The sequence below is a fragment of the Malus domestica genome, chromosome 01, assembly GCF_042453785.1.
Source record: "Malus domestica chromosome 01, GDT2T_hap1".
In the NCBI taxonomy this organism is placed as follows: domain Eukaryota; kingdom Viridiplantae; phylum Streptophyta; class Magnoliopsida; order Rosales; family Rosaceae; genus Malus; species Malus domestica.
The window spans coordinates 17,055,884-17,077,732 of record NC_091661.1 but is presented as its reverse complement, the minus strand read 5'-3'; the positions used below and the strand labels follow the sequence as shown (position 1 = coordinate 17,077,732).

Below are 21,849 nucleotides of genomic sequence, written 5' to 3'. Positions count from 1 at the left end.
TTTGAGCTTGGAATGGATTACATATGATATGAGCAAGATGGATGGACGAATTTTAAGTCAAATGAGGATAGAAACATGCTAAAAATGTGGTGAAACAAATACAAAGTGCAAGAAGAGATAAATTTCTAGAAGGATTGGCCAAAACTTCACTAAAAACCATGCATACCTCATAAAATTCATCAATGCCGTGGCCTTCCCTTTGTTTCACTTCCACCAGATTTTTTAGTGATGATGCAATGCCTATCTCACCATGACATGTGAGTGGATGATGCAATGCTTAAATCACCATGACATGTGAGTGGATGATGCAATGCTTAAATCACCATGACATGTGAATGGATGACTCAATACCTAACCCACCAACAATTCCCACTCTTTGCCATGCTCACCTACTCAATTCCACCAAAATTTTGTGTTAAACAAGTCCATCCTCTTCCTATAAATACCATGGTAGCAACCTCATTCAAATCATCAAAAAATTAACCATTCTCCAAGCCTTTCCTTGCCTCTCCTACATATCTAAACCCCTTCCCATCCATTCCTCAAAATAACCAACCCTTCAACATCATTCCAACCTTGTTGTTGCGGCAAAGAGAAGGAGAAAAGTCCTTGGACGCGCTTGCTATCCAACATGGATCGTTGGAACGTTTAGGTGCTTTCTTTCCTTTGTTTTTCAATGTTTAAATTTGTTTATCTTTGTTTTGTAATAATGAGGAACTAAACCCCCCTTAGCTAGGGGGAATTCGAAACACATGTCCTTGCTTGCTATATGATTTAATTACTTTTAATTGCGTTTCATAAGTTATGAATTCAATTTACTTATCCGTTCGTATAAAAACTGATTTATGTATGTTGATTGAGGGTCGACACTTAGTTTGCATGCATGAATTTGATGCTAGAATATAAGGGAGTTTCACCTAATTGTCATGAACTTATATTCACAAGTAGTGAAGGTTGCTAGTCACAATCGCGTTAAGTAAAATCTTGGCAAGAGTAACATGCGTATTCCATAGTTATGAATGCCTCGTCAATGCTTATGATTTTCATAGAACTTAATGATTCTTGCTTGTATCTCTATTATGCAATTCATGTAGGGAACTTGTGAAGAATGCTTTGGGTTGTCGTATGCAATCATCCAACTCAATAAAAGTAGGAAAATCTGAGGGTTAATTTAAGCGTACCTAATTAACTTGGGGCATTGAGAATTAATAAGTTATTGAAATGCAATTGGAAATCATTTTGTATGCAAGCGAGACATGTGTGGAGAAGAACCCCTTAGCTAGCCTTCCATCCATTTATTTAAACCAAATTCATTTTAAAACTTGTTTTGTTTTCCAAAGTTTATGTTTTGTTTCTAAATTCATCAAATCCAAATCCCCCTTTACTTTTAAAGTCTTTTATTTACATTTATAACTTTGTTTTTATGTTTTTTTTGAGAGGATTTAGCAAGCCCTCCTAATCCCCGGCCTAGAACGATACCCTACTTACATCTATACTACAATTGTCAAAAAGAGGGTTTAATTTGTGTGTCAAGTAATTCTCACACCAATGCTCAAGAAATAGATTGCCAAACTCTATGGTGAAATAGAAATCTAGAGGAGAGACAAAGATGAGCTCGAGATGCAAACACAATCATCGAGTACATAGACTCCAATACTTGGCGCCCGCCGCCGTCGGGCGTCGCTTGAGCGGTGGCCATTCTCCGATTGTGATCTACTCTCCTTTCTCTGTGGGTCCGAGGGTTTTTGTAGCAGCAACATGCGCATCCGTCTGTGTGGAAGCCATGGGAGCACCTGATAATCCCGATGCGATGCGGTGGGGATTGAAGCGGGGAAGGTGAGTGAAGCAGGAGGTCCTCTGCAGCACGCAAAGAAGCGAATGCTTCAAAGACTTGACGAAGGGGTAGAAAGAGGGGGAGAAGAAACTGTGGTTGAGTTTAGGAGTTTAGTGAATGTTTTTCTGGAAAAGCCCAAGGAAGGAGGTTCTGGGTTCTTGGGTTGTGCAGATTCACGGTGGAGGTTTGATAAAAAAATGAAAGATAACCGACATAGCTTTTCGTGTCGTTTCCCACAGACGGCGCCAAATGTTGATGCACAAAATCCGGAGGATCTTGGACCAACGTAAATCCGGCCGTGAATCACACAAACGCTCAAGAACACAAAGATGTATCATGGTTCACCCCAATATTTGGGCTACGTCCACACTGATGTTGATTCCATTTACTGTATGAATGTATGGATTACAATAGATCGGCCAAGGAGCTCTCTGTGGATGCAACCCTTGCCATTTTGCTCTCTGTTTGGCTGAGAGGGTATTGCTCTCCATTGTTGTGAGGGATGGATCTGAGACCCTTTGTTTCTCTCTGGATGTGAGGCCTCCCCAATAAGGGTGAGGGCGAGTCCATTTTATAGAATAAGGGCTCCCTCCCCTTTTACATTTGTCATGGGCTTAGGGGTGAGGCCCAAAGACGAGGCCCAATATATGGTACCAACACTTATAATTTAAATGACTGAAAAAGAGTTGTATATAAACTACAAATGAGATCGATATTACTAGTCAGCAGCAGAGCTAATAAACAAGGAAAGCAATGGATGCTTGGCTAAAGCTAAATGTCTACAAGGAAGCCGATGAGCTAATTTGAGTAGAGTTGATTGCTTGGTTGTTTGAGTGTCCTTAATCTTTCTGCCTCTGCTTCTTTATATAGAGATCTGAAAGAGCCCTTGCTGAGAATATTGAACTTGCCCGAAAGAAACTCCTTTACAGCTTGCATTGTGAAATAATATTAAAATAAGCAAGTTTGTATCTCCACCACATGTTTTCACCACATGTCTCCACCACTTGCAATAAACTAACATTTAAAAGAAGCAAGGTGACTTGTTTCATCCATATGTTCACTTCCATGTCTGCATGTTATCTTCCAATCCATAAGCAAACATTTGTTTTGATTAAATAAAGTTCTTGGCAAACCTCCACCACCCACATAAAAAGGGAAAAATATTATTTTAATGCCAAACTATCCCACTTGATAGCTAAATATCTTCCAAGTTAGCCTTCTTGCACATTAATCCTTCAAATGTCATATTTTACCCAAATGACCTAAATAAGTGAAATGGTGCACATTTTAGGTGCAAACAGAAGCCTCCCAAGTTTTACAAATTTGAGCAAAGTTTGTGAAATTTACAACTCTCATAGGCTCTCCTAGAAGATTGAGCATATAATAATCATAAGAGACATTGAGCATGAAGATCACCTGGAAAAAGCCTTGCCACCAAGTCATGTTTTCTCTTGTAACAAATGGGAATAATGCATGGTTTGGAAAGCCATTGAGAAACTTGTATGAATGGTTGTAAAGTGCAGCCTTGATCTGTTCATATGTTGTAGCTTTCTCAAACCTGACTTTCCAATGGCCTTGGTGGCTCCAGTGCTGCTAGGAATGATGTTGAAGGAAGAGGCACATCTACCTCTTCGGTCCTTTTGTCGTTGATAAACTTGGCAAGTGGAGCAAGGCCATTCTCCCAAAAACCTGTTGCTTCTTAACTTCAGCGTTTCCATCCGAAATAAGGAGCCTATTGTGGCAGGAATTTTTCCAGAAAGAGCATTGTAACTCAAATCAAGCATGACCAAATTGTCCAAATATGTCAAGAAATCGGAAGTTGTCCATAGAGATTGTTACTTGAAAGATTAAGAAAGGTTAAACTTGATGCGGTAGGTGCACGCAACCAAGTAATCGGCCCGGAAAAATTATTATTTGAGAGATCGAGGAATGACGCTTGTGATAGAAATGAGGGGATTGGACCTTCCAATTTGTTGGAAATCAAATGTAATTGAGGGTAATATGCAAACTCCAATGTCAAATTTGCAAGTATTGGTCCTCCAATTTGATTGTGTGAGAGATTCATGAAGGCCAAATTAGGAGACATTCCTCCCTAAAACCAACTTGGAAGGATATCGAAAATTCCAGCATTTGAAATATCAAGTCTAGAATAAAAGTTCTGAGTTTGAAGCCATTGTGGAAAATTTGGACTTACCTTGCAAGAACCTAGTATTATATAATCCAATTGGAAAGGAGGAATCCAATCCGAATGGAAGTTTAAAACTAGAGAGTTAAAGGACAAATCCAAATATTTCAATCTGGCAAGTCGTGAGAAATGGCTTTCGGAAATCACCCCTTCCAAATGATTCATACTAAGGTCGATACTCTCGAGCTTAGACATTTTCCCAATAGTTTCAGGAATTATTCCACTTACTTGATTGCCAGAGAGATCTAAATCTTTCAACGACAAAAACTTTATAAGATTAGGAAATGGCCCGACAAGATGATTGTAAGAGAGGTCCAGAAACTTTAATGAGTTTTGAGCGCATGCAGACATTAATAATAATATTTGAACCCACTGGGAAAATTGTCCACTCAGTCTGTTGCTCCTGAGGACCAACGATCGCAAACTACATAACCTAGCAAAAGAATGCGGATTCCATCCTTCAATTTGGTTAAAAGAGAGATCAAGATAGGAAAGCGAGGTCATGTTTCCAATAACACCAGGAATTAGACCAGTTAAATTGTTGCCAATGAGGTCAAGATAAACAAGGCTTGTACTGTAGGCTGACAACCATACGAATATTGAAGAAGATGTGAGACGGTTCAAACTGAAATCAGCATGAGCAAGATATTTAAAAGAATTTATGGTAAAGAGAGTGGAAGGCATTGGAGGAGAATGAAGAGAACAATCCCTTAATGAAAAGTCTCTTAGCTTAGGGAGCTTATTGATTGCTTCGAGCCAGTCATAAGTGTTATTGAGACTGTTGTAACTCAAATCCAAATGTGTTAATGAAGAAAGACGAGGGAGCCAAGAATTGAGATTTTGCACAACATTAGTAGCAAAGTGGTTGTAGGCAAGATTGAGTTGTAGCAAGTGTGAAAGGTTTCCAAGCTGACTTGGAATTCGACCACCAAAAGAAGCGTCAGAGAGATCGAGGTATCTTAAATTGGATAGGGAACCAATGAAATCTGGAAATTGGCTCCCATTGAAGTCAATTCCATAGAGGCTCAAATATTTCAAATGCTGCAACTCAACCAGTTTAGGGCTTATCGTCTTACCTTGCAAATCATATGGTAGAAGATCAAGTTTGATAACATGATCACCTTTGGTTTGGTTGCTGCAGAAAACTCCTTCCCATGTGCAACAATAAGGAGATCCCCAAGAAGTGAGTTGGTTGTATTCATCCACGAGGCCTTGTTTGAAAGCAAGGAGTGCTTCCCTTTCCCTCTCTATGCACCTCACCACTCCGCCAGAAGCATCACCGTGGCCAAGTGCTTCTCCTGAAGAAACTTTATCATCGAATCCAAGGGATAGAGAAGGGTTGAAATGTTGTAATGAGATTAGCACCGCAATCAAAGCATAAAAGTGCATGTTAATATTCAAATCAACGTAGAGGCGATTGAATAATCAAGAAGCAGCACAACTATTTGGGGTTTGTTAATGGAATGTAATATCAAAAAAGATGGGAGCACAATGAAGGTGCAAGTATATGGGGATGTATGAGTACTTCACGAACAAGCTTGCATCGAATATACGTACACAATTAGTTGAAGCAAATTGTAGCTAAAACAGTGACATGGAAAAAGCAAGTTAAAGTGGCCAACCAACCCACAATATCTGCTTGACTTGGCTCAATGCAAGTGGCCAGGTATTGACTATACTTTTACTAGTTGAAATATTGACGCAAAATTACATATTTTTTTGCCTTGATTTGGTTGATTTTTTATTTTAATTGTATTTAATCTTTCAAATCTTGCAATCCACAAAGAGGCGTATGCCCAGTTGGCTATGCAACAAGACTATGCATGCTGGTTTTATGTAAGTAGGAAAAAGGAAAAGAAAATTCATGTATCTTAGTTTTTTGTTCTTTTGATATAGGTTCGGAATCTGTAATGTGCTGAATCGGAGTGAACTAATATTGTTATAGACTAAAGAAAAAACAAAGTGAATGGTGTTATGCATTATTGCATGTATTTCAAACTTGAGAGTGTCTTACTTTATATTCCTTGGAAAAACTAGAGTAATAACTTTACAAAGACCAAAGATCAACACACTACAAAGACTAAATATATATAGCAATCATGACTTTATATGGGGCATAGAAAATGAACAATTTATTGGGGGAGTCAACCACTGAGCTCTCTATCATGACTTCATATGAGGGGCGTAGAAAATTAACAATTTATTGAGTGAGTTAACCACTAAGTTATCTTAGTCTACCACCGACCTCAATCCAAAGATTACGATCCAAATTATGAGTTTGAGGCTATGATAATTGCTTACAAGACTCGCTAGGCATTTGGTATTTTTATCCCATCATCAATTCTAGCTCGGAACAACTTCTTTAAAAATAAAAAAAAATAAAAAATATATAGAAATTGTTTATTAAATCAACATGGAGAACTCAAACAACGAATGACTTTTCCCTCCATTATCTCATCGGTCATCTCTTTCCTATTTTACCGCTTTAAACTTCAATGCCCTCAGTCATGTTCCTATCGTCATTCACTTAACCAAAATGACAACTCTTTCTGAAACTGAAAGGGAAAACTTGCAATGAAGCAGAAGCTTGGTCAATCTCATCTGTGGACTGCTGATTTAAACTCAAATGTTGAAGATTGTGACGAGGAAATTGATGTATGTGGTGATGAAAATCTAGTACTCTAATACATGGAACGAGTTCATTACCATCATGACGTCTCTTTCCACAAAAGAATGACAAGTAATTTTTTTCAACACATGTCATTCGTTTCATAGATCAAGACGCTGCGTGACTTTTAACCCATTTCATATAAGTTGTGGCTTTGTAAGTGATGTTTTACCTCAATGCTTAGACTTTGGTATCAACATTCACTACAGCTAGTTTCGAGAATCCACCACCCCATTCTGTCATTCTGATATGGTTGGAAAAAAAAAAAAAAAAAAAAAAAAAAAAAAAAAAACTATTTGAAAGGAACTCGTCAAATACTAAATACATTATACATATACTACAAAAAGTAGATGAGGAGCTCAATTGGTAAATAAAAGTGAGACTTGACAAGAGGGGTAAAATGGGAAAGAACAGTCTAATGAGATAATGGAGGGAAGAGTCATCTGTGGATTGAGTTCTCCATGTTGGTTTAATCAACGATTTCAATTTTTTTTTAAGGAGCGAGAATGTCAGGTGCCTTGCGAGTCTTGGTAGGACCTCAATCTTACGTATTTCAATTGAAAAGGAGAATTCTAGTTGGAAGTAAAAAACTATTCAGTTAAAAAGATATTTGGTGATACATTCGGCACGCGAATGACGAGTTTAATTTATAATTTTTTTATGACTGAATTTGTATTGAGTGGAGTGACATTTTCTTTACTATTTTTATACCTTTTATAGAAACTTTCTTCATCAGAATTAAGTAATTCAAACTCAGTTCATTCCTTTTCATTCAAGTGATTGATGTAATGTTTGTCCCACTTGAATACTTTTGGGGTATGTTTATTACACCAGACTATCTCGAACTGGACTAACTTCTAAGACTAAGCTGGACTAGCTTAGAATAGACTAAGCTGGACTGATTTAGTGAAGCGTTTGGTGCAATGTCAGACTAAGAAGCAAGATAATGAAGAGAAAAAAAAACCAATGATGTATAAAAAATATTAAATGCTATTTGCTTCATTCCAACACCAAAGTAGCAGAAACCTAAGCAATTCTGAACCGAGGTACAAAGCTAAATATAAGCAATTCTTAGGAAAAATTTGAGAAATCAATGAAACAATTCCAAAAAAAATATAACAGGTGAATTTAAGCCACTTATCCTTTACACTCACAATTCTTATAACCAGATTTCAACTTCTAACTACAAACTAAAACAAAGAAACAACAAAACCAAACTAGAACGTGTTCTTTCTTGTTCTAGTTTTCCTTTACACTCCCATTTCTTGTCCCTTCTTTTTGGGCTCATTTGAAATGGATGACAAAAAATGAGACACAACCAAGAAGAACCTACAACAACAAATCCTAATTCATATCACTCAACCTGTTATTTCTCTTCAGCTTGGGCTTCTTATTGCAATAATGAGGAAAAAGAATAAACGAATGCAATACTACCAGCCTTTACAAAATAACTACACAACAAAATGTGTTGTCCTTCGCTTCCTTGGCCCCGAAGACACATCCTCGTGTAACATCATTTCTGATTTGCAGCACTCTCAATTCGCTTTCAGAACTCAGAAAATCCATAACTTCCTGCACTCTGCAACATTTTGAGTGTATACGGCAATTGGCTTTCAGTGGTTGCTGGCTGCCTTGTGTTCTGAAGAGAGTTGAGGTAGCTCAGCAATAGATTTCACCTTCTCCCAGCGACTAACAATCGCCGCTAACGGCTGTTAATAACAGTGGAGCCGCAGCTGCAGCAAGAAAAAAAATAAAAATAAAAATTTAATCCACGGACAACAGTTGCAAATTTCCTTTCACCAATTGTGGCCGCTAGAAAAAACAAGATTGACATTGAGAAGCAGTAGTGGCTTTAAACGAGGGGTTGTATCTTTTTAAGAATTGTTAACTTTATAAACAAAAAAGAGAAGGAAAACAAAACTAGTACAGCAGCAGAGTTGTTTCACAATATCAATCACTGGGAACTATAATTCCCGCAATAGTTTATGAGGATAAATTGAATGTATTAAGAATAGAAGTACAAGTTTGAATATAAATAGAGATTGACAATTAGAGGGTTGGCTGCAAACACTCAATGAGCAAGATTCAAGAAAATGTGATTCATTTGTGGGAACTCAAACAGGGTAGCAAAAGATCCCAACAGTTTTGCAATTTCTAACAATTTTCCTCGGCTGAGAAAAAGAACACTGGTGGACACAAGTTGATGCCATAAATATGTAATGTTTCCATATAACAAAAACCTGAAGAAGTATGATTTTATAATACTCAAATAACTTATTTTTAAGGCATCTTACCTTCAATTCACCAGTGCTATACTGTAGTGTGACTAAACCCAACATCTTTGGGGTTTATCCCTTCATCTCCATGTGCTCATGGCACAAGGGCCACCAGTGCAAGCAGCAGTGTGTCAAGCATGGGTCACACGGCGACTTCTGCAGTCAACAACGCAATCAAGCATTCAGCAAGCTTCAATTAAGAAAAATATATTCCGCATGACATAAACATAAGCTAGATTGTTTAAAACCTCACAGAAAACGCGACCCAGATATTCTTATGCAATATATAAGAGATGAATTGTGAATCCATTAGTCTATGACCAAACTTACTGCATACTAGTTAAGCAAGTTGAGGTTCAAAAAGTTGGGGCAATAGCAGCACACGCATGATGCATTAAGATCAAGACCAGAACACTAAACCAGATCATCTTTCTAAAGTGACGACACGCCTTTGAAGTACATTGAGCAAAGAAGCAAAAATTACCTCCATAATCCACTCCAAGTGCCAAATTTTAATCCAAAAATTAATAAAATCTTGATTAACATTATTTTATCAAACCTGATTAACACAAACCTGATTAACAAGTTGGTGGAGGCTGAAGAAGGTGGTCGGTGATGGAGCTGGAGTTGCAGGGCAAGGCGTTGCTGCCCTTTTTGGAGCTGCAACTTCACAAGTTTGAAATTGAATCAAAATTACCATCAATCAATTCATCAGGCAGGTTGAATTTTGAGAATTTTATAGATGAAAGAGTTTAGGGAGTAGAGAGAGAAAGAGATTGAAGAGAGAGAGGAAGAGAAGCGTAACTGAGATGGTGGGAGTTCGAATTTGACCGGTGCCTGGATGTGGAGTTGGAGCCGCTAACGGTGAGGCCCTGAGCAACCAAACAGATGACAATATTTCACTCGCAGTGCTAATCCGCCCACTTGAGGAGGCCTTTGGTAGCGAACGCAGAGTACGCGGCTGAAAACCGACAAGGGAGCTGAAGACGATCGAGAGGGCAAAGGTGCGACGAGGAAGGAGAAGGCGAGGAAGAAGAAGACGAGAGGGCGAAGGTGCGAAAGACAAGGGAGAGGACGGGATTAGCAGTCCGCCCGTTCTGGGGGTTCTTGGCTGAGACCTTCTACCGAAGAAGGTTTTAGTCGACGCGAGTCCCGGATAATTCCATTAAACGCAGTCATTGCTCACAAACATGGGACTGGACTAACTATTAATCCAGTCCAGTCCAGTGAGGGCTAGTGGAGGTAAACAAACTGATCCTCTTGGATTTACAGATTTTGTAGGCACTTTTCCTATGCAAAGCTCGGTTGAGTAATCCTCTTTCTGCCCATTTATGCCACGTCAAAAGTGTTTATAAATCTTTGGGCCGTTTATTGTTCATTTCTGCTAAAATAAATATTAAATACCCAGCAACAAAATCATGAGTTAAGTGAGACGTTGGGCCTGTCCAAGGCCCAACTGTTAAATATGGGTCGAAACAGTGATGATTGAAAGTCCATAAGTTTTTAAGGAAAATTCATGGATCAATCATCAACGCTCTCGAGTATTTTTCTTTTTAGCTATTTTTTTCGTTTTATTTTTTTCTTTCGAATTATGATGAAAAGTTAATCATTTTAGTTTGTGAATGGCTATGTTTTGATGCTTCTAAATTGTAATGGATCCCTGCTTGGTGGTGGAATACTGGAATTATTCCTTTGGAGACAGCTCTGTTGAAGAATGGGGAGGAATGTGAATGTGGTTTGCAGTTTGCAGTTTGCAGGTTGGTGATTTGTTTCTTTTGTGAAGAATAAAATGTGGCATTTTCTCTCTCTTTTGGTGTTTTTTACATAGGCCCACTTATGAAACCTCCATTGATGTAATAATTTACAATTTTCAGCATGATCTAAACTTACTCTTTTATTCAACAACTGTGAAAGCACAAATTGAATTGGTTCATATAAGTGTATTTCTTAAAATTTCCAAGCTTTCATGTTATTGTCATTGTAATTTCTCTCTCTCTAAATTGTTAATATGTATGTGGAATATACAATTTACTTCTCTCTTTTGGTTGGCTTTGGAAATTGAACTGGTTTGGCAATCATGTCTTTACATGTTGAGATGGGTGCTCTGCGTTATATTTTTAATTTCATTTTGGTTTTACGTTTATTTTTCTTCCTATTTTGCCTAACGATATTTGGATTGATCAGTTGTAAGAAAGCAAGTTCTGTTAGATGCCATCTGCACAAACCTTTTATTAATTACAATTGCTTCCAAGTTTTTCTATTTCTAATCTTGCCAATTTGACAAACATATTTGAATATTTGGTTAAATTGTTCTATCTTAACAGCTATTGCCACTTAATACTACAGTCTAGTGATATTCCTCTTCACTTGTAAGTAAGAGACCTTAGGTACGATTCTTGCCAAAGGCGAATTTGAACCACATTATTAGAAAACAACATATATGCATGTAATTCACGTTATTTGGACCAAGCAAAAAAAACGCAAAAAAACGTCTCAACTCTTGAGAGAACAAATTTACATTTATTTTCCAAACAAGTTGCAAACAGTCAGAATGCGTAATTTCCGTTATTTGGACCAGGCTAAAATACACGGAAAACGCCTCAACTCTTGAGATATTCACATTCTCTTGAGAGATTCACATTTATTTTCCATACAAGTTGCAAACAGTCAAAAGTCGTTTTGGAGAATAAGAGGAATGATGAATGACTCCCACAAAATAGATGATTCTTCTCCACTTTCGTTTGTCAAGTGTCTTAATCATGCTTCAAAGTAAATTACAAGTTGAGAACATCAGGGACCAACAAACCAAAACTTCCACAATGCAAGTGGAAATGCATGCGATACTCCATGCGATACTTCAAGCTTATTGACGGCAAGTTCTGAGGAGGTTTCCGGTATTTCAAATAATTCCACTGCGACTGAGGTCTTTACAAATTTATTCTTATTATTAGATTAGAAGACACAATAATTGACCGACTTAAACGTATTTGCATAGAAATTATGCTAAATTGTTGTTAGTGAAGAATCATCACTGTCATTGATCAAGACAATACTTTTGGAATATTATTATTGATCTTTGGTCTTTTAGCGACAACAGTTCCTAGCATTTTATTCACTTGAGACTGTTCGTTTATTGTGTGATTAATGTTAATGCAAGGGCTTCCAGACTCGCATGAGGAATTTTAGCTAACTTGGTTTTAGCATAAAATCAAATTACCGCGACGATAGTCCATAGAATGTTGTATAATTTTGAAATTATACAGCACAAAATGTCAAGGCAATCATTTCATTGAAGAGGACCATTTTCTTACAAATTGCTGATTGTGTTTCATTGAAATACAGAGAAAAACAAAACAAAATGCCTAGGGTGCTTTCTATGTTCAGATTCAGTACAGATCGAAGGACTCTATCACGCGACGAGCTTGGATGTGAAGTGCAGTTAGTCTCTGCTCAGGATCAAGAGTCGAACCAAACTGACTGGCTGCCCATATCAAGGAAGCAGATTTCTCACCCAAAAGACGTCTTATGTCCTCATGTACAGTTGCCAACGGTGGCCTATCCCTCCCATTTACATGACCAATGAGCACCAGCAAGAACTCTCCACATTTCAACCTAATCAAAAGCAACATGTGTGTTTCCTTCAGTGTGTATTATATTAGCAAAGAATGGATCCAGCCTAGGCACACCGGGAGATTTGGAAAAATTACCAAAATTTGAACATCATATAGAATTATGGCCACATTTTTAAGTTTATGATAATTATAACAAAAAAATAATATGAAAGTACTAATATACCCTTAAATGAGGTTTTGAGAAGAACCAAAACACAAAATTAAATAAAGAGTAATGCTAGGAACTAGCGAGACCAAGTTTTGTAAAGCAAATGATTTGATTGTTGATGATTGAATTATTAATTAAGTGTGAATTAACTTATTGGTGACACATCATTTGGTTTGCAAATTTTGTTTAAAAGTCCGGTCTCCCTAACATTATCCTAAAATAAAACAAATTTTCCTCGGCCGAACATTTAAAGTGTTCCCTTTCGTTTTTTACAAAGGTTATTTTTTAAAGTTTTTATCACTTTTGTGTTGTAAGAACTCAGAATTCTGTGAGCTGAAGCAGTCTGGTTGCAGCTGAGAAGTGAGGGGTCGAAGGAGGATGGAGAAAGTTAATCCATTACAGAACAAAAAGCACCATCCCAATCCCAAATCTTCTGCCATTAACGGAAAGCAAGGATTTTTCCTTTTAGTTCTTATTTTTATTGAATATAAAAAGAAGCAGCCTTTTCATCTATTTTCCGTACCCTCTCCCCAAGGGGGATGAACAGAAAGAGAATAGGCAGGAAAGTGATGGGAAATGGGGATCTGGGTATTTCAGAGGGGGGGGGTGGCGGAAGGGTGGTTTAGCAGTGGAAATGACAGTGGCCTTTGGATTGACGGTGAAATTGTGAGATTTGGGAGTGGTGGTCATTAAGGACTAAGGGTATGTACTTTTATATCAAATTTTATTTATTATTATCATAAATTCACGAGAGTGGTCATAATTCTATATGAAGTCTAAATTTTGGTTATCCTTTCAAATTTCTCAAGCACAACAGTGTTCAGAATCCTCAAGTCTAATTCATTCCTAGTAGATGACTTCGTTACTCAATTCACAAACATGAAAATGCGCAACAGGACATAGCTTAACTAAAAACATAGAAAATAAGGAAAGATGGGATTCTATTAAGATTTAAGAATCGTCCGATGAACAAACCGAAAAATGGCTTTGATCGTAATAATGATGATTTTGAAGAAGTGGTAGCTCACACAGCAACTGTGTGGCTACCACAAACCTATTTTTGCCAAAACTTTGACATTTACCCTCAGAATTTATCAAGAGGACTACTCATTCAAAAGACTTTACCCTTTGAAATGGGGATCTGGGTATTTCAAGGGGGGGGGGGTGGTGGAAGGGTGGAAACGACAGCGGCCTTTGGATTGATGGTGAAGTCGTGAGATTTGGGAGTGGTGGTCATTAAGGACTAAGGGTATATAAGTACTTTTATATCAAATTTTGATTATTATTATCATTAATTATAATTTTATATAAGATCTAAATTTTGGTCATTCTTCCAAATTTTTCAGGCACAACAGTGTTCAGAATCCTCAAGTCTAATTCATTCCTAGCAGATGACCTCGTTACTCAATTCACAAACATGAAAATGCAACAGGACATAGCTTAACTAAAAACACAGAAAATAAGTAAGGGTTTTTATTTCAAATAGTCCCTGAAATTGATATACTCCATCAAGATGGTCCCTGAAATTGAAAATCAATAAATGTAATCCTTGAAAATTAGTGTCGCAAATCAATGTGGTCCTTCCGTTACAATTTCGTCAAAATTTATGTTATGTGTTGACGTGGCACATAACTGATCCCACAATTCTAATTAAATATTACTATATGAATTAAAATGTTTAAATTTAATTTTTTTTATATAATTAAAAATGAAAAAAAAACAAGAAGATGAACTGTTCATCTTCTTCTTCGCCTCCCACCCGAGCAACCGCCCCAGGTACCTCCTCGGCACATTCCTCAGGTACCTCATCTGCCCAGTTCCGGTAGTCTTTCGGCGCAGGCGGAGTAGCAACTCTTCTGGAGATGGAAGCTGCGGCGGCCACACCGCACACGGAGAGTGTGGGTCTTGTTCCTCCTCTTTCAGAAACTTCCTGTTCCTTTGCCCATTTCGTTGGATTAAAAATGTTTAAAGAATAAAAAACAAGTTTTAGTTTTATATAATTAGAAACTTAAAAATATAAAAAAAGGAAAAAAAGAAGAAGATGTACTGTTCATCTCTTCTTCCCCTCTTAAGCTCCCACCCAAGCAACCTCGACAGCCCATCCCACCCCGTCGCACATTAAACGTTCCCTTGTAGGTGCAGGTCTAGTCGAGCTAGAACTGGGACTTGATGACGTTGATGGGTTGAAGACACGCGTCCTCCATTGCTGAACTGTTCATCTTCTTGTATTTTTTTTGTTTTTTTTTTCATTTTTAATTATATAAAACTTTAAAAAAATTATTATTTAAACATTTTAATTCATATACTAATATTTAATTAGACTTGTGGGACCAGTTATGTGCCACGTCAGCACATAACAGAAATTTTGACGGAATTGTAACGGAAGGATCACATTGATTTGCGACACTAATTTTCAGGGACTACATTGATTGATTTTCAATTTCAGGAACCATCTTGGTGGGATAGGTCAATTTCATGGACCATTTGTGATAAAAATCCAATAAGGAAAGATGGGATTCTATTAAGAATCGTCCGATGAACAAACCAAAAATGGCATGGATCGTAATAATGATGATTTTGAAGAAGTGGTAGCTCACACAGTTGCTGTGTGGCTACCACAAACAAATTTTTGCCAAAACCTTAACATTTACCCCAGAATTTATCAAGAGGAATACTCATTCAAAAGACTTTACCCTTTGAAAACTACACTATGCGATAGAGCTTCAAATCACAACTCACGACAACGAGAATCAAGCAAGCAAAGAGAAATAAATCAAAACCTGAGATGAGTAGACCTGACATTCGTGTCGTGTTTTCCGTGTTCGTGTCGTTTTCGTGTCATACTCGATATCTTAACGGGTCGTGTCGTGTAACACCCGTTAAAATAAACGGGTAAAATGACACGACCTGAAATCGACCCGATAATATTAATAATTAATATGACCCGACCCGTTACCCGTTAAAGAAAATATATTTTAAACCAATAAATAATCAAATAAAAAACATAATATTAAATAAGTATATACATACCATATTGTCACATCAAAAACATAAAAACACATTTTTCTTTTAAGTATATTTTCACTTACCTAAAGTCTTTAATTTTTTTTAATTAATGTAGAAGTGTAAACAAATATAGAAAAAATATATATGAACGCTCGTAATGATAAGCTTTACAACTTTCATGAAGAGCTTAACTTCGAAATTCGCCACTATAATCATATAAATCATAGATCAAAATTTAATCGTTGATTGTTGTTTATATTTACATTTCATTGTTCTCATCAAATTTTGTTTTTTCAAATTTTGTTTTTTCATATTTTCTTTTTTGAAAACTTGATCTATTAGAGGATGCAGGAAGATGAACGGTTTGGATTGTTGATATTATATTCAGAGTTTTACGGTTAGTGAAAATATTGCTTGATGTTTATAAAGTTTTTACAAACTATATGACATCGACTTATATTTAAGTTAATTGTAAATATCGAAACATGATATTAAAGATCTGAACCATTCATCTTCTTATATCAACTAGATGATCATGTTTTCAAAAATGAAAATTTAAAAAATGAAATTCAATAAGAAGAATAAAGCGTAAATGGCAATCAACGGTTAAATATAAATTTAAGGTTTATGAATTATAGTGTTGGAAGTTGTAAAGTTTGTCACTATGAGTGTATATTTTTTTTACATTTATTACACTTCTACAATAAATATTATTAATTTTTCCCTCAAATAAAAAACATTATTCATGAAGGTTTAGAGGATTTTAAAAATCTAAACAAGAATGTAAGTGTAACCATTATCTACTCGTGGATGAATAATGATGAATCACGAGTGTTTATATATTCTTTCACATTTTTCATACTTGTATGTATGTCTTCTTAGTTATTGCCTATACAAATACTATATTAGTTTATTTTAATTTTGGACAACAACATGTTAAGTAAAATTTATCCTAATAATGATATTAAGGAACTCTCATAATAAAAATAAATAATGACTAAAACTTTTTTTTTTAAACTTATATAGAATAATAATACAAAACTATATATTTAATATAGAATATATTGTATATATTAATATGACTATTGTATTTTATAATAAATCGTTTAGTAATTAAACTTTAAAATTATCAAAATAATTTTTTTCTTAACAGGTCGACATGTGTTACCCGCGTGTATATCCGTTAAGAATTAGTTATTAACGGGTTCTTAACGGATCATCCGATAGTGACCCGATAAGTTATCGTATTGATCCGAAACTTGTTATTTTCGTTTTGTGTCAAGTATCGCATCAGAAACTGGCAGGTCTACTTATGAGCTCCTCAACTTCCTCAATACCATGAAAAGCCTCAAAATCCTACACATTACACACAAGAAAACAATCCAATCATAAAAAACCTATCACCGCTCTGAAACCAATCACAATAAATTTGACGCGAAACTGAAGTTTGAAGCTTTACCATTTGATTAGCTGATGAATCCAACAAAATAGCAATCAATGCATCCAAACAACCTGCTTGCTCAATCACGCCGCGAGTCGGTAATATATTCATCAAAACATACAAAAACCCAATTACAAAAAACTGCATTCTCATCTCAGTAATCCAACCTCCATAGATTTTGGTTGAGCTATTTAGCTACATTGAGTACCTGAATGGCCTTGTGCTGATGACCCAAAACCGCGCTGTCTGGATGAAGCAGGCAGCAACCCTCCAAAACCCCAAGCGCAAGCGAGACCCCGGAATCGGTTGAAGAGCTCGTGACCTTCAGCGGCTCGACACCGAATATGTGATCCAAATTCCGCACGATCTCATCGTCCGAATCTTTCAGCGAGTGCCGAAACAGAATGGGCACCACTGTAAAGCGATAATTAAATCAATTTCAACAATCCAAAAATTAAACAAAAAATTAAGCAGAAACTAAAATTTTGTAATTTTCTGGTTACCTTGAAGCTCGGGGAGCGATTGCGTCTGAGAGAAGAGGTTGATGGTGGAATTGAACTCGACGACCGATCGGAGGAACTTGAGGAGGCCGCCGACGCGGAGGAACAAGAACTCGACGGAACGCCGCGGAGGCCGCTCCGGAGTGCGAGCGTGACCTCGCTATAGACCTAAAACTTAAAAATATTTAGCCCAGAAAATTTAGATTTTAGCCTAGTAACAGTTTTTCTACTCCAACCCTTTTGACCTAAAATTTTAGCCTAGATTATCAAAAAATTAATTAAGGCTAATTTTTTTTTAAATTAACTTTTAAAAAAAAATAAATTATGTAGACTATCCTAAATTAATTTTATGAACATTTTAACCTAAAAATATTTAAATTCCGATAAATTTTGAAAAATCACTAAATCAATACATGAAAATCATGATAAACACATAAACTTAAAAAAAATTATTCTAGCTGTTGGAAAAAAATATTTAAATTCCGATAAATTTTAAGATTATTCTAGCCATTGGATTTATATTTAAACCGTTAGATCTTTTTTTTTACCATTAGATTTGATTATATTCGATTTGAGTCGTTTGATTCAATAAATATATAAATATAAAACAAAAAACAAAATTGAATGTGGACCGTTGGATTAACCAACGGTCTAATTACCACCACCACCCAATGAAGAAAAGTAGTTGTTGACTACAGGACAAGGTCTACTTTTCACTCTCATCCGTGGGTCCTAGCAGCTTTTGTGGGCTAAATTTGTGACTTATATTTGCCTTCATTTTAAGTTTTAGGTTTTATGTTTGGTTTAGGTTTTGGGTTGGAGTGGATTTAGGGGGGGGGAAAGGGAAAAATTTAGGTTATAAGTTACCATTGGAGACGGTCTTAGAATTTCAATCTTTCTCCTCTGCTTTTTGCCCTGGAAATGTTCTAATCAAAACGACCACGCTTTTGGCCCTAACACAGATAACAGACGACGACGTTTGGTTTAGTTTTGTAAGTAAGTTTAGCCATTGCATACATACGAGATGTCTCACATAGGGATGGGAAATACCCATTGGTTATGGATAACCGTGGTTATCCGTCCATTTAAATTTGATGATTACAGTTAAGGATAACCGTTTAGATAAATAAACGGTTATGAGTATAACCGTTTACCCGTGAAATTTAAATAGGCAGTTATGGGTATTATCCATGGTTATAAACGGGTATCCATTTAACTATTTATTTTAATATATATAAAACTAAAAGAAAAAAAGTAATAAGTTTCTAGCTAAGTTTAGTATCCCGAGACATAAGGGCCATATAATATATATATATATATATATGCCTCACTTGAGAGAAAAATATAGTTGATAGAATGGGTCAATGTTTAATATATGTAATTGAATGTGCTAAAACATTAGAGTGTTCGACATTTTTTGTTTTGGAGTCTTTTGGAGCTTTGGCCAATTCAAAATAATGATTACCTTGAGCTTTTAGAAATATGTTATTATCGACTGATGCGTACCTATATTATATATATATATATATATATGTATATATATTTAATTGGCCTCGAGTTTTCAATAAGTATTTGACCCAAAAACCTACAACCATGCATGATTCTTGTAATAGATTGACCGTCAAATAATTGGGAGACATCGCATATATTCATAAATAATATTGCCATATATACAAAAATTCATGTTAAATGTATTTATAACGGTATTTAATTGTTAGAAAAAGAAAATTATGACAAATTTCTTTTTAATTTTCAAGTTGTTAAAAAAATAGGTAGACGAGTGAAAAAAGAAGAGTAAACGGGTTAAAAATGGGTAAATGGGTACGCGGTTATGGTTAAATGGGTATGCGGTTATGGGTAAATGGGTATGGTTAACCGTTTATAAACGCTTTGGGTATGGGTATACTCATTTATGTAAATACCCAACGGGGTAAACGGTTATACGGGTAAAAGCTTAAACAGTTATGGGTAAATAATCACGGTTACCCGCCCGCCATAATCGTTGCCCATCCCTAGTCTCACATCCTTGCCGCCTCCTAGTCACATGAGTACTATTTTTACTTAATTACTCACTTGGAACGAAACAAGTTTGTATCTCGTTAGATGAGTAAAATTCATCAATCTAAAACATTCACACTTGTGCATCATAGGATTTGAAATGTGCAATCCAAATACATCGTAATTAAATTGCATGTGACACACAAGTGTATTTGGGGCCTCGAGTAAGATTAAAAACCGTTGTAGATTAGTGCATGTTGTTTCTAAGAGTGCTGAAGTTTGTAAGCATGGTTGCTTATGATGTATATCGTAAGCACTGTTCTAAAAATCGGCCTAGGCGGCGCCTAGGTGCTGGGTGGTGGAGCCCCGCCCTGATTTTGGTCAAGGCATTTGGAAAAATTGGCTGGAAGCTAGGTGGGCTAGGCGGCTCCTAGGCGGAGAGCTAGGCGGCGGGGCCTAGGAGCCTAGGCGGTTTTTATTTATTTATATATTTTATATATTTTTTTTATTAATTGTGTGCTTTTTTCTTTTTTGGTTTCATGGTGGTATACTTATGGAAATGGTGTACCTAATTTGCAAATGATAGATTTACTACAAGTTCATCCAATAGTGAAAGGAATTGGAGCATTTTTTAGGGGATAGATACAAAGAAAAGAAATAAACTAGATACAACTGTAAACACAGAAAATTCCTGAAACGAAAGAGACAAGAACAACGTGCACAAACAAATATTTGTATTTGATGGTTTTGGGTTACAATCTCTCTCTATTTTGATCCTCTGATTCGATCTCCGTAAGGTGTGTATTTGTGGATGTGTGATTGATCCAAAGGGCCGTTGGGCTTGATCTAAGGATGAACGTTCTTCAAGGGCCGTGGACTTGATCTTGAAGGTGGCTTTGAGCGGATCTTCAAATGGGCTTTTGGGCTTGATCTTTGAAGAACAGTGATGAACGGATCTCCAAGGGCTTTTGGGCTTGATCTTGAAGAACAGTGATGAACGGGTCTTCAAGGGCTTTTGGGCTTGATCTTGAAGAACAGTGATGAACGGGTCTTCAAGGGCTTCAAGGGCTTTTGGGCTTGATCTTGAAGAACGGTTGGATGTATGGATTTGTCGACGTTCGTTGATCCAAAGGGCCGTTGGGGCTTGATCTTGGGTGAACGATGAACGAAGAACACTTTCTTCAAGGGCCGTCGGGGCTTGATCTTGAAAGAACGATGAACGAAGAACGAAGAAGGCTTTCTTGATTCTTCGGGAACCTGGATGCTTTAGAGCTTCGGAGTTTCAAAGCTTCAGAGCTTCAAGGTGTAATATGAATTCGTCCCTAAATGAATGAAATTGGGCTTGTATTTATAGAATTTTCCAAGGCCTAATTTTGAATATAATATTCCAGATGAAATAAGTCGTTTCTGCCAGGCGTTGACACGTGTCCTATTTGATGACTTTTCCAACTCATTTCAATTTTCGTTGAGTCACACGCTACGTGTAAAATTTATGTAATACATGAGCGTTGACACTTTGATTTATCGGTCAACATTTATTTACGAAATTTCGATGTCTACAAATGCCCCCACTTCAAGGCACGTCGTATACATGTGTTTGTCACGTGTAGGAGATGTGTTTTGAAGTCCCTTACTGTAGATGTCGATCCAAGGGCCGTCGAGGCTTGATCTTGAATTGGGCTGGAGATTTCTTCAAGGGCCGTTGAGGCTTGATCTTGAATTGGGCTTTGAGATTTCTTCAATGGGCTTTTGAGGCTTGATCTTGAAGGTTGAAATTGGACCACAAGGAGCTTCATGTGGTGAATGATCTTTGGCTTTGGTAGTGGGTGAATCGGCACGTATTTTGTTGCGCTTGTTGACTTTCCACAGCTTTGATCTTGAATTGGGTTGGAGGATTTTCTGGATTCCTCCAATTGTTGATTTTCCACAGCTTATTCTTGAACTAGGTTTTGATTCAAGGGTGGTAGACACTTAATCTTGAATCGGACTTGTGATTTCCTCAAGGGCCGTCGAGGCTTGATCTTGAATTTGGTTGGAAACTTCTTCAAGGGCCGTTAGGGCTTGATCCTTGAAGGTTGACTTGAACACATGACAAGCAGGCACGAGGTGAAGGTGACGACTTGTTGCTCTGTTCAATCTTTCTAATTCACACCTGAGCAGT

At 36.7% G+C, this 21,849-nt stretch overlaps 1 long non-coding RNA gene and 1 pseudogene across 1 annotated transcript; both read right to left on the bottom strand.

Annotated features, from left to right (window-relative positions):
- Positions 1-7,789: 7,789 nt before the first annotated feature.
- Positions 7,790-10,145, bottom strand: LOC114822317 (uncharacterized). The gene is made up of 4 exons (XR_011582265.1): positions 9,769-10,145; positions 9,538-9,629; positions 8,982-9,119; positions 7,790-8,420 (listed from the first exon to the last, which is right to left on the bottom strand). It is a non-coding gene; the product is annotated as an uncharacterized lncRNA (long non-coding RNA).
- Positions 10,146-17,265: 7,120 nt separating this feature from the next.
- On the bottom strand, positions 17,266-19,700 carry LOC139196220 (uncharacterized; annotated as a pseudogene).
- Positions 19,701-21,849: the final 2,149 nt, after the last annotated feature.